Source organism: Ischnura elegans, chromosome 4 (genome assembly GCF_921293095.1).
Source record: "Ischnura elegans chromosome 4, ioIscEleg1.1, whole genome shotgun sequence".
In the NCBI taxonomy this organism is placed as follows: domain Eukaryota; kingdom Metazoa; phylum Arthropoda; class Insecta; order Odonata; family Coenagrionidae; genus Ischnura; species Ischnura elegans.
In genome coordinates, this window is record NC_060249.1 from 124,341,441 (window position 1) to 124,352,671 (window position 11,231).

The 11,231-nt window shown below is 37.7% G+C and overlaps 1 long non-coding RNA gene across 1 annotated transcript; it reads right to left on the bottom strand.

The window, feature by feature from the left end:
• Positions 1 to 9,643: 9,643 nt before the first annotated feature.
• On the bottom strand, positions 9,644 to 10,916 carry LOC124156933. Its single transcript, XR_006864444.1, has 2 exons — positions 10,712 to 10,916; positions 9,644 to 9,716 (listed from the first exon to the last, which is right to left on the bottom strand). It is a non-coding gene; the product is annotated as an uncharacterized LOC124156933 (long non-coding RNA).
• Between the last annotated feature and the right edge of the window lie 315 nt (positions 10,917 to 11,231).

The window sequence follows — 11,231 nt, forward strand, 5'->3', positions numbered from 1 at the left end:
CATTACGGAAAATACCCAGACGGCACAGAACCCTCCGTATCTAATTCGTATGTACATAGTACCCATTGACTAAGGGGATACTATGCCGCTTCGTCGCTTTTCGTCAATGGATAATTTCCGTTCGCGGCCTGTCGACGAAGCGCGTACGCAGCATGTGAATGTCCGCTACTAAGCACGTACGATTGGATACGAAGCGCGCAGGAACACGGCACTCAGGCTAATCTCAATCGATTAGGTCGACATTATATATATCGTAACTCGCACGATCGAAAAATGTATCGAACGCAACACAATCGATAGCTACCGACCGTAGCGAGAACCTTGATACGAATCATTATGAATTGTAAGTTCTCAATAGGTAAATAACACCATATCATGAATTCTAATTACCATGAAAGACTCACGACCGACAAAGTTTGTCGGTCGTGAGTCTTTCATGGTAATTAGAATTCATGATATAGTATTATTTACCCATTGAGAACTTACAAAACTTACTCGGCCACTTAAATAACTCTGCGAAAAATGAGATTCTCATGGCTAATTCACGCACCCCCAGCATCCAGCATTGTTAAGTGGCTCGTACTTACTTGGAAACCTTGAGATGTTAATGAGAGTAAATTCTTATTAATTTTGACACTAAATAAGACATCACATAGCCCACGAGCATTAAAAAGCTTACCCTAAAGCCTGACGAAATAAAATTTTTAAATAAAAATTGCCGATGAAACAGGATTGCTGACACATCTGCTATTAGTATGATCGAATTCATCAAAATGCAAGCAAAAATTAACGTATAGTTCAGTCTCAGCTACTAAAACTTACCCATATCAGGCGCTAAAGTATTTGAAAAATTATTTGGGATGAGTAAAAGTCCCTAGGTCACTGCAGTAAATGTATCACCCTATTAAAAATATGAAAGTCCTGCCAAATCACCAGCATAAACACTTGTAAAATAAAACATGTTATCTCTTAGATCACACCTCCGATTTTATACTTACTTTGCATGAAGTCACCACCGCAAGAAATTTTAAAGAGGCAGGAAAGAAAAAACCCACAGAAATACAATACATATATTATGTATTTTCTATTGTCAACCACAATAATATTTCCAATTTTCTCTTCTATCCCACATCTAATTTAGCGAAACAATTACTCTTATTCTCTTTCGAATAGAAAATTATTTAAAAGAGGACTGGTCGATACATACAAACTATCGTCAATAATTTCTCCGATGAACGTCCACTATCACTGCACCAACTTGCACAAATCAAATCCACATCCACAAATATGTCACTTCTGCCACAATGTCTGTCTTCTTGGCGACAGGTAACAGTGAAGCAATGGTACCTTCCTCCAATCTGGGCACCTCCAATTCAGCAAGAATTTTCTCCTCGTCTTCTCGTCCAAGGCCACAGATTATTTTCTGATATCACAAGGACCGATGTGAAGCTCAGACACCTAAAATTAATAAATAATAAAATACCATGTAACTTATTAGGTCAAATCATTTCCAATTTTTGGTATTTCTGCATGAGAAATCAAATTACTAGGCTCGTAAATATAGTAAATATTTTTATGCCTGATATTTTTATTGTTTTAAACTATAGCATAAGATAATTTGAAATGATGAAAGCCAACGTGTAATACACCATAGGGCAAGCTAAGAAGCAATATTCGAACCTATAAACTTGGCAGCTTATTCCTAGTTTCTCCTTTAACCACACGTTTACCGAATGAATTAATACAAAAAAGACAACTAAAATGCAAGAATTTTCAAAAGAATTGCTGCTACAATATTTTGAATCACCATTTTTAGTACTGAATAGTACTATAGTACTTCAGTACTGAATAGTTCGGGATGTTGATGCATCAACATCCCGAAGCCACTTCTAACTTAAAATTACATCCAAATAATTACAGCGAGAAAGAGTACATACCTCACAGCTTTTCGTAGGGGTGAAATGTTTTCTTCTTATCGCCCAAATGCACTTCTTCTTCAACTCAGGATCTTTTGGAAAGCTAAAACCTTGAACCATGTCCCGGAGTTTCCATTACGTCATCCCGACAATAAACACACGAAAGGCATTTTTGACAAAAATATCTCACAAACACGTTTCTGAAACCCAGTGAATGAAATTAAAGAATAAGGGAAACTTCACTATTACCAGACACTCTATTTTTCACAAACTTAACCACAAAAATCCCTGAAATGTGGTAAGACGTTACGTAAACGACGCGATCTCCAACGCCTTGTGCTAGCTTGTGAAGACATGTGATCTTTCTAGGAGGATATGGCACGATGGCACCAGATGGCACCACCCGCGAAAGAAAATAGTCCCAGACCGAATACAGTTTTATCGATGAGATACAATTTTATCGATGCATATGAATTTGCCAGTCCTCTTGCATCTTTTTTCGTCATTAAAGGAAATAAAGAAACAAAACCTTCTAAGTAACTTCCTAAGCGCGATTTTTGTATCTTGATTGTCCACCCTCGTATTTAGGTACGAAAACTTCCTGTGCCGTCTGGGTATCATCGAGGCCGCCAAATTTATGGCAACTACTCACATTACAGGACCTGCACAATTATTTGACTTAGTGATATCTAATGCTGCATTTCGGTTAAACCTCTCAATTTGCATACCTATAAAGCCCATAATTTCATGAATCTCACTGTCAATCCCGACGTCCCTTCTTTCATCGCTCATTCCATCATTTTCTGTGTTAACAACTTTGATTTAAATTAAGTTACATTCGCTGTCAGTGGCCGCGCGTTCTGATTGCATTAAAGACGGTATCAGCAGTGGGTTAGCGACGGAAAAAAGGACGTGCTGAGTGATGGAAAGAGCGATCCATGAGGCCATCGCGGTAAATGAATGCGTGAAATTATCATTTTTCCGATATCATTGGAGCTATAGCTCGGAAGGGATGCCCTCGTGATTCTGGCTCCAACTCGCATGGAAACTGTCCAGCGGTCAATGGTATTATATATCAACAAGTATGCCGTTATATGACACGACGTAAAAAAGCCTAAAAATAAGGTTAAATTCGCAGTTTTTATTTGACGGCTGAATTTTCAATTGACGTCCAGTGGTAATGTTTATAACTTATGTACTCAAGGCTGCCGACTTACAAAAAATTTTTGGTTGGGTTAGGGGGGGGGGGGATGTCACTCCCAGTAATTAACGGCATTTCGGGACAATTTCAGTAGCCCAGCTATTTAAGCAACGGTTTACCGCCCACCACCATGTCTTTTATCAGTCTGCGTACGGCTGGACTCAACCGCGTGCTCCTTTGCTCTTCCATAGCTCAGAAGTTCAAGAATCTCTGAATTCTTTAAAAATAAGTTTAAATTGTTTAAATTTCATAAAGCAACCCAACCTTAAACGTATTCAATTCAAAACCTTTAAAAAGAGACCTTGCATGCTTTCATATCTCTCACCACTTAAATTCACAGTAAGGATTCCTCCCTTTCATTTTATTAAAAAAATCCTAATCTCTTCCTTCCTCTCTATTCCTCCAAATGAAAATACTTAAATGAAAACTGCAAAAGAGCAGAATCTGAGATGACTTAGAATTTCGAAAATTCAGGATATGAGTAGAGATACTTCTGGTAAAATTCTTCTTTTGTCTATTTTCGTCTTTTTATTATTACTCATCAAGTGAATACAATCAGGACTTCCTTCCCCTCTCCCCAATTTTTCACTTCCATTCGCAGATTCCTTTCGGAGCATTCATCTACACGGTCCATCTCTGCGTCCGGTTTAGCCACTAGCGCCATGTCATTCATATTCTCGTTTCTTCCTGCACTTATCTCCTCTTCATTGACTTCTTCGCCTCCTCTCTCAGTCTTGGGGTCTTCTCCCTCATCGTCGTTTAAGTCCTTCTCCTCCTCTATTTCGGATTGGCCCTTATCGAAACTCCTCTTGTTTCTTCTCTGCCAATAGCAAATGGCCCCGATTGCACCGCCAGCGATGAGAATTGCACCCGTCACTAGGGCAATGGCGCCACCCGACGGCCACTTCATTTTAAAATATTCAAGCCTTCTTCTAGGATGGATAAAAAATGCCTCTGCAAAAAGAAGAATGATTGTCTATACAATAAGAAACATTTTTTCAATTTAAATAATTTTTTCACCGAAAGTTGAGTATTATGAATAATAAACAAAGGTCTCAATGACAGTTATCTAATTTATATAGGCGAATGTCGGTCATTTGAGAATTTTCAATAAATTTGGACCAAAAATTTCGCATTTATCTCTTTCAATGAGCGTGTTATATCCGACAAAACGTTACAAAAATGATAGTATACATTATGAGAAGGACATACTTACCGTGACAGCTCGTCACTTCGTCCAATTTCTCTCCGGTAGCTCTCAGCAATTCTGTCGGTTTACGGACAAGAATATATCTCCTCTTCTAGGATAATAGTATAGCCTTTTTATTTGTCGAACTCTCAAAGCAATCTGTTGATTAACAGTTTGAAGCACCGCTACAACGTAAACGATTCAGCGTAAGTCGCAGCAGTCAAGAATGTAACTTAGTAACGGAGCCCGGTCATTGTTGTCGTGCTGGCTTTACTTTTAACCGAATTTGACGGATCAGCTCCATATGCTGAGTGGATTTAAATTTTACTTTGCCAAAAAAAGAAATTAATAACTTCTTACATTCAATTTTTCATTGCATGTGCTTTTGTATTTATATTTTAAAAGTTTTTTCCTCAAATGAATTCTCGCGTTATCCACGGGTAGTAAGTATGATAAATGAAAATTTTAGACCGTGAGAATGACAAAATCATCGATTATCCGTGGAAGAATATTAAAATAATTTCAAACATGCAACGTGCAACTGTAATAGCTCTTTCTTAGTTTTTAAAATTATTTGCTTGAAAAAATATTATTTTCCTAAAATTTGCTATTTTTGCTTCTAGGGGGGGCAGCTGCCCCCTCCTGCCTCTCGCTGGGTACGCCCATGCCTCATGACGATATGCAACGACGACCTTCATAGTTTTCCTCCGAGAGTGAGTTTCCTATTCAAAATATGGAGGTAAGGAGCCCCAAACTGCTCTCGGCGAAAATAGTCAAGAGGGGAAAATTACAAGAAGCGGCTCTACCTATATCCTGTATTTTCGGAATTCTAAGTCATCTCAGCCCAGTGTTTCAGATTAATTATTTTTACTTTAAATAAAGAACTCAATACATAAGAACGCTCATTGTATCAGCAATGTAGTCCAACCACTTCAGCCTTCAGCAATTTCTATTTATGATCACCATCCGTGCATATTCTGAACTAGCGCTTTCTGACTTCCATCTTTTCGTTGGAGTGAGAATATAGTTAAGAGGGAGGTGTTTTCAAACGGACGAGGAGCTTCAGGATAGCGGAAAAATTCATCGAAAGGCAGTTACAGCGGCATTCCACGAGGAAGGTATTGCAAAGTACATCCAGTTTCACGAACAATTCTGAGGCGATGATGCCGAAAGTAACCGGAAGTGTACTTAATATTTAGAAATGAAATGATTTTTAATCCATTACTAGGTTTTCATTCATGACTCATCCGAGGTCGGAAGGAAACAATTCCTGTAAATGAAAAAGAAAGTACAGAAATTAATTCATACATCTAAAATATTCAGGCACAGAATTTTTATTCCAAGCAAGAAAATAAAAACATGGTACACAATACCGAATATAAATTTGAAATATTCAGGCATAAATTATTAGCCACTGTGTTGATTTATTCTGATCCATCTTTACTTGAGGTGCTTGGTTGGCCGGGAGATCTGAAGGTAACAAACCGATCGTCACTAACATCCTCCGAATAATAAACATAATGCAGTCGTATCAGTGGTAAGTTAAAGCTAATATTTTGCAGTTCTGGATATTACCGTTTGTGCCACGAAATGAACATTGAATTGAAATTCGGATAGAGGTTAAGCACGTGGTCCTTTATGGTTGAGTTGCACCTGCAAATCTTGTTGTAATAATCGGTGAAGGATTTATAATGAAAAACATTTGTCACATGTTTTTTTTTATGATAAAGAATTCTGCCTTGGCGTTCATGATTGGCATCGGGATACCAAAACAAGTGAAAGTCTAACCACCTAACAAGTCTAACCACCCAAACTGTGCGGGCATATAAGCAGAAAATAGAACATGTTCTAATTTGGTTCCTTAAATAACGTGTTAACTCGTAGGTACATCTACATCCTCAAGTTACCGTGCAAGCCACAATCAGGGTGAGAGGCAATGGGGTGATTCCACGCCAGTCATGCTGTTCATATCCTTGCCCTAATCAGACACGCGCTCGTTTACCGGACATTAAAATTGTAAATTTAACTTACACTTGTAAATGCATTGCCTTAACGCAGTAAAATTAACGTAAGACCCCATAATGAGTTCAGGTACTCAGAACTCTGCAGCTATTCACCGTAAAGCAAACGAATGTTAGTAAACTACTAAGACTACGTATGTATTGAGACGTCACGAGAGGTATTTTGGGCCTTTTTTGCATTGAGGGTTGCGCCCTAAGTCCCCCCCCACCCTCACCTTCGCCGACGCTCTCCAAGTACCTCCCCCTAACCACCAGCTCCACCCAACGGCGCGCAAATCGAACCTCTCCAGACCTCCGTGATGCACTCCGACTTAAAATCAAAGCCAGCAATTTTGACTCTGCCCTGGACTATTTGTGACGGGCAACTTCCCCTGATATCCTAAGCAGTCCCCCGCCCTCCATCACCTTTTGTTGTTGGTGGGCAGTAAGTAAGAAGCAGCGCGTCACTATAGGTTCCGCCCGTTCGTCCTCATTCTGTTATAGTGAAGTTCGTGTCTCACAGAAGCTCGGTGAGTGCTGAGAGGTGGACGATATCTCTCTGAAGAGTACTGGTAGGTCCTATATTAGTTAATAACATATGATTCCATTCCATTTTTACTTATTAAATCATATTTTTGATAGCTTTTCTGTAAGAAGGCGAAATTCTTTTGCAAGAGGATTTGGCCAAAATTAATGGAGTTTTTGTACCCTGATTTTTAGTATAGACCTATCATGTTTTATAACTATTAAGAAAATCTGGCTCCAGCATCAAGGTCTAGTTATGAGAGATTTAACCACGTACAAGTTTATGCAAGAGTGCTTCAATTTGGTTAAAGCATTCGCCTATTTTTCGTTCAAGTTAACTTTTTCAGAAAAGTACATGAACTCGTACCAGTTAAATTATCATGACAACAGACCTTTAAGAATGTCTTAATTTGGTATGCAATGCATGCTTCTCCGCTGTCGCAAATCCTTCTTGTCACATGAATGTAGGAATAGTTTCATCACAACAAATATTTTGTGTCATAGCTTAAGAGCTAATTCTTGTTTTTTTCAGAGTTAACGATAGGTGGAGTGAACAATGCAATTAACCACTTGAATGAAAGGACAAGCCTAAAATCAAAATTTCAACAACAACCAAAAAAATAAACGATCCCTTTCAAGCCTTTGACCCTATCTTTGGAGTATTATCATCAGTCATACTGTTAGCAGAATGCATATCTCATGGAAATAATGTGAAGCTACCTGCTGTGTTACTAAACGGAAGGAGTAAGTGTTCATCAATCTATTCAGTGAAGTGAAAGTGTCAAGACTTCATTGAATAATTCATTGTCAGTTGTGTGTTGAATGTGAAGTGTAGGTGAATACAAGTGTTTTGGAGAGGCTACGTTGTAAGGCTGAGCTCTGCCGCCGATGGACCCAACAGCAAATAAAAGGTAGGGAGTCATCTCCTCTCAAAGGTCGATTGAATATGAAGCATAAACATTTTTGCAATAAATTATTTCAAATAATCTAGTTTTTGCACTCACACTCTTTGAAGAGAAGGTAATTTAGAATTTTCTTTGAATGCTGGTTCTGGTGTTTTTTGTGGTAGAGTGAGATAAAATAAAAACGATTTTCAGATTGATTCGATTGGTTTTAAATGCAATCATTAAACTTCTACTATAGTGTGACGCTAGCACCAATTTTCATAGGATCGACTTAGTTGAATTAAGATTCAACGGAATGAATAATAAACTTCGTAATGTTCCATTACATAAACTTTACACCTTATGAAGTTCAGCACTCATGCGTCATTCTAACAATTAAAACTCCATCAAAGTGTTGAAAGTGCAAGTTACATGCACACCAATTTCTCAAGAAAGTATGTATTGGGGTGAGAATAGGGTGACATAGAAAAGAAAAGCTGAATCACCGCATGGGAAAAGTGGGTTTAAGGGGAAATCGTATTTGGTTGGGGGAAGTAGATGAGCTTCATCCCCCACTCCCTCTGCGCCCTCGACACATTAGCATGCAAACCTACGTGAAGCCGTGATCGCAGCGGGCAGGCCCCTATTTGACCGCATCTTTCACCCATTCCATCCCCTATGATGATAGCTGGATAATTTCTTCAGTCTTAAGTGGTTTTTTATATCTCTCTCATGAATAACATGGCTTCAAAGAACATACAACCACCGCTAGACCGAATTGATCTTCTAAATCTTGATTATATTCGTGATTATACCTGTTTATTGACATATTAATTGCTAAAATCTATAGTTATTCTTTTGCATTTTTCAGGGTATTTAACTTCAAAAGATTCTTGGCATACCGTATAAATATCTGAAGTAGCAAAACGTTACTATTGCTAACTAAATATTTATGCGCTATTTAATTATTTCATTTGTTTATCGAAGATGAATTTGCTTCTTCGCGTAGTCCACGGAAATTGGAAATTTTAAAACCTTTAAGAAGCTGTCATAGGACCTGAGAAAACTTTCCTGGTGTGTTTCTAACACTCATCGTGATTTTATTCACTTCAAGTATTAAAATATTCTATCATTCGGCAATTTTTTTGTCATCTTCACTAACTCTAAATGGTTTAGAGGCGGGCGAATTCTCATCAATTTTAATTGATTACGAATTATTGAATTACGAAATACTGATGAGCAAAACTCACAGCCATAGTCTGAATCATCGGTGAAACATCCATTAACAATCTCATGCAAGAACGTATTTATTAAAATCCATGAACCCCTTAGGTAAGCAATTGAAAATGTCTGCAGTGGGGTTGAAGAAGGTATGAACATGGCGTGAGTTGACAATTGTTGAATTATTACCAGACTACTTTTCTTGCGGTATGCAAGCATTTTAATGTCGGAAAAGGGGGCTTCGTTGCACGCTAACGGACTCTAATTCGCTTATCCGTTATAACTTCAGAATCTCTTTAAGGTATACCTCTTAGCGGCGCCTAAAGTACACAAATAATTTACATACAATGGTTATATTTTGGGGAGAATGTAACTAAAACTTGTGGTTATTTAAAACATTTTTAACTCACTCAATATGACAGTTTTTATACCATAAATGAATAATAATGCCAACTAAATCAACGGTAGCTAATTTTAGTCGTTACTAACATTAGTTCAAATGATGAAATGAATACAATATGACTTACCTCGAGTAAGATTACGCGATGAAGATAAAGGATTTTGAATGTCTTCACGGAAAGAAATCAATTCCATCCGTTGCTCCTTATATATTCCTTGAAGTAGCAGCTTCCACAGGTAAATTATACATTCTTTTGGTTACATGGCTCCAGTGTTGTTCGCAATGAACCATTTAGCAATCCCTTTTGTAAAATGATGACAGGATCTGGGTACTCCAATAGGACACGGCTTCAGTTGAACATGCATTTCTGGGAAAAGAATCTGCGAATGACCAGAAAAAAATACTACTGTGATTTTTTTAAATATCACTGAAGAGTTATTCATTTAAATGGCGTTCAAATGGACGACTAATGGCAAAATTATTCAGAGTAAATGACACTATTTTGAGGCCAAGAAAGTTGTGCCGGCTACTGACTAACGCCATTATAAATGAACAAATGCAATAAGTCGTAGAAAGCTTAAGCAATATCAGTGGCATTGTGGATGAAGATGATCACATAGTGGTCTGAAATTAATAACACACATTATGTCGAAGATAGGAGTTCTTTGTTGACATTGGAAGTTCTGTTTTGTCACTGATTAGGTTCTACTGTTTATTATTGACCAATGAACAAGATAAATATTTAAGCCAGACATTTTAAAGTTTAACCGCGATTGTACTTGGGGAAGCAATTATGAGAATATCAACTAAGAAATACGCAGCTGACAGTAAGATGTGAAAACTATAGAATATTCTTGTTTCGTATAATCTTTACGGCCGAAATAATATGCAGATGCCATGAATAATTAGCCGGTATTATCCCTTAGTGATTTTTGTAACAGGGGGTCAAAATGAAAAAAATATTATAGATCGGTTCAATAGGTATTGAATGCAATGAATGCACTTCTACTTTCGCGTGACACTACCACCGATTTTCGTTGCATTGAATGAAATCTTGGATGTTCAATCTGACTATCATTCAGTTTTATCGTAATACAATCGTTATAACCTCAGAACCTATCATAGGCATACCTCTCAAAATTATACTTCTCGATTATATACGAATCGCGTAATGGCATTAGTTTTGTTCTTATCATTTATGAACTCCGCAATACCTATTCACTGCCTATCTCTGCTTCTCACTCTCGTATGCTATAATTTCACGCGATGAGCTACATTAGTGTCATGTATATGCGCAAGTATAAAAGCGATCACACCAAAATTACAATTACCACCTCTGTTCAAATAACCATAAAATTTATATGTTCTCACTTACCTCAGTCAATACTGCTACATTTCTCCTTTGTCTTTCTGTTGATAGCTTAAGTAGTAATCTCTCGTTTCCCGTGAATGAGACGGTGACTTCAACGAACGAAGAAACGACTGAAAGAGTCCAGAAAATTAATTTAAAGAAGTTAAACTTGCAGGAAGGTGATTCTACCGAAAAGACTGATGGTGAGGGACTGGGGGTGTGTTGTATTTTCTTCGTGAGGGGGGGGAGGGGAGGACCTGGATTGGAAGCGACAGTTGAATGCAGATCGGTGAGAAATTTCTCGTCCATATCAATCGTTTTTTGTTAGGCGATTGCGTGTTCTGCACTGACCTTCGTTGATTGGAAAATTCTAGAATATTGATCCACGTGTATTGTGTCCGTTGGCCGTTAGAAAAAATCCCGCGCTATTTTAGTATAACAGCGCCACCATATGAACAAATATTTTTTCGCGCGATAAAATTTCTTAGTAATATATATAATATCGCCGTATTTATTGATTTATTTTATCGGATAATATTTCAAT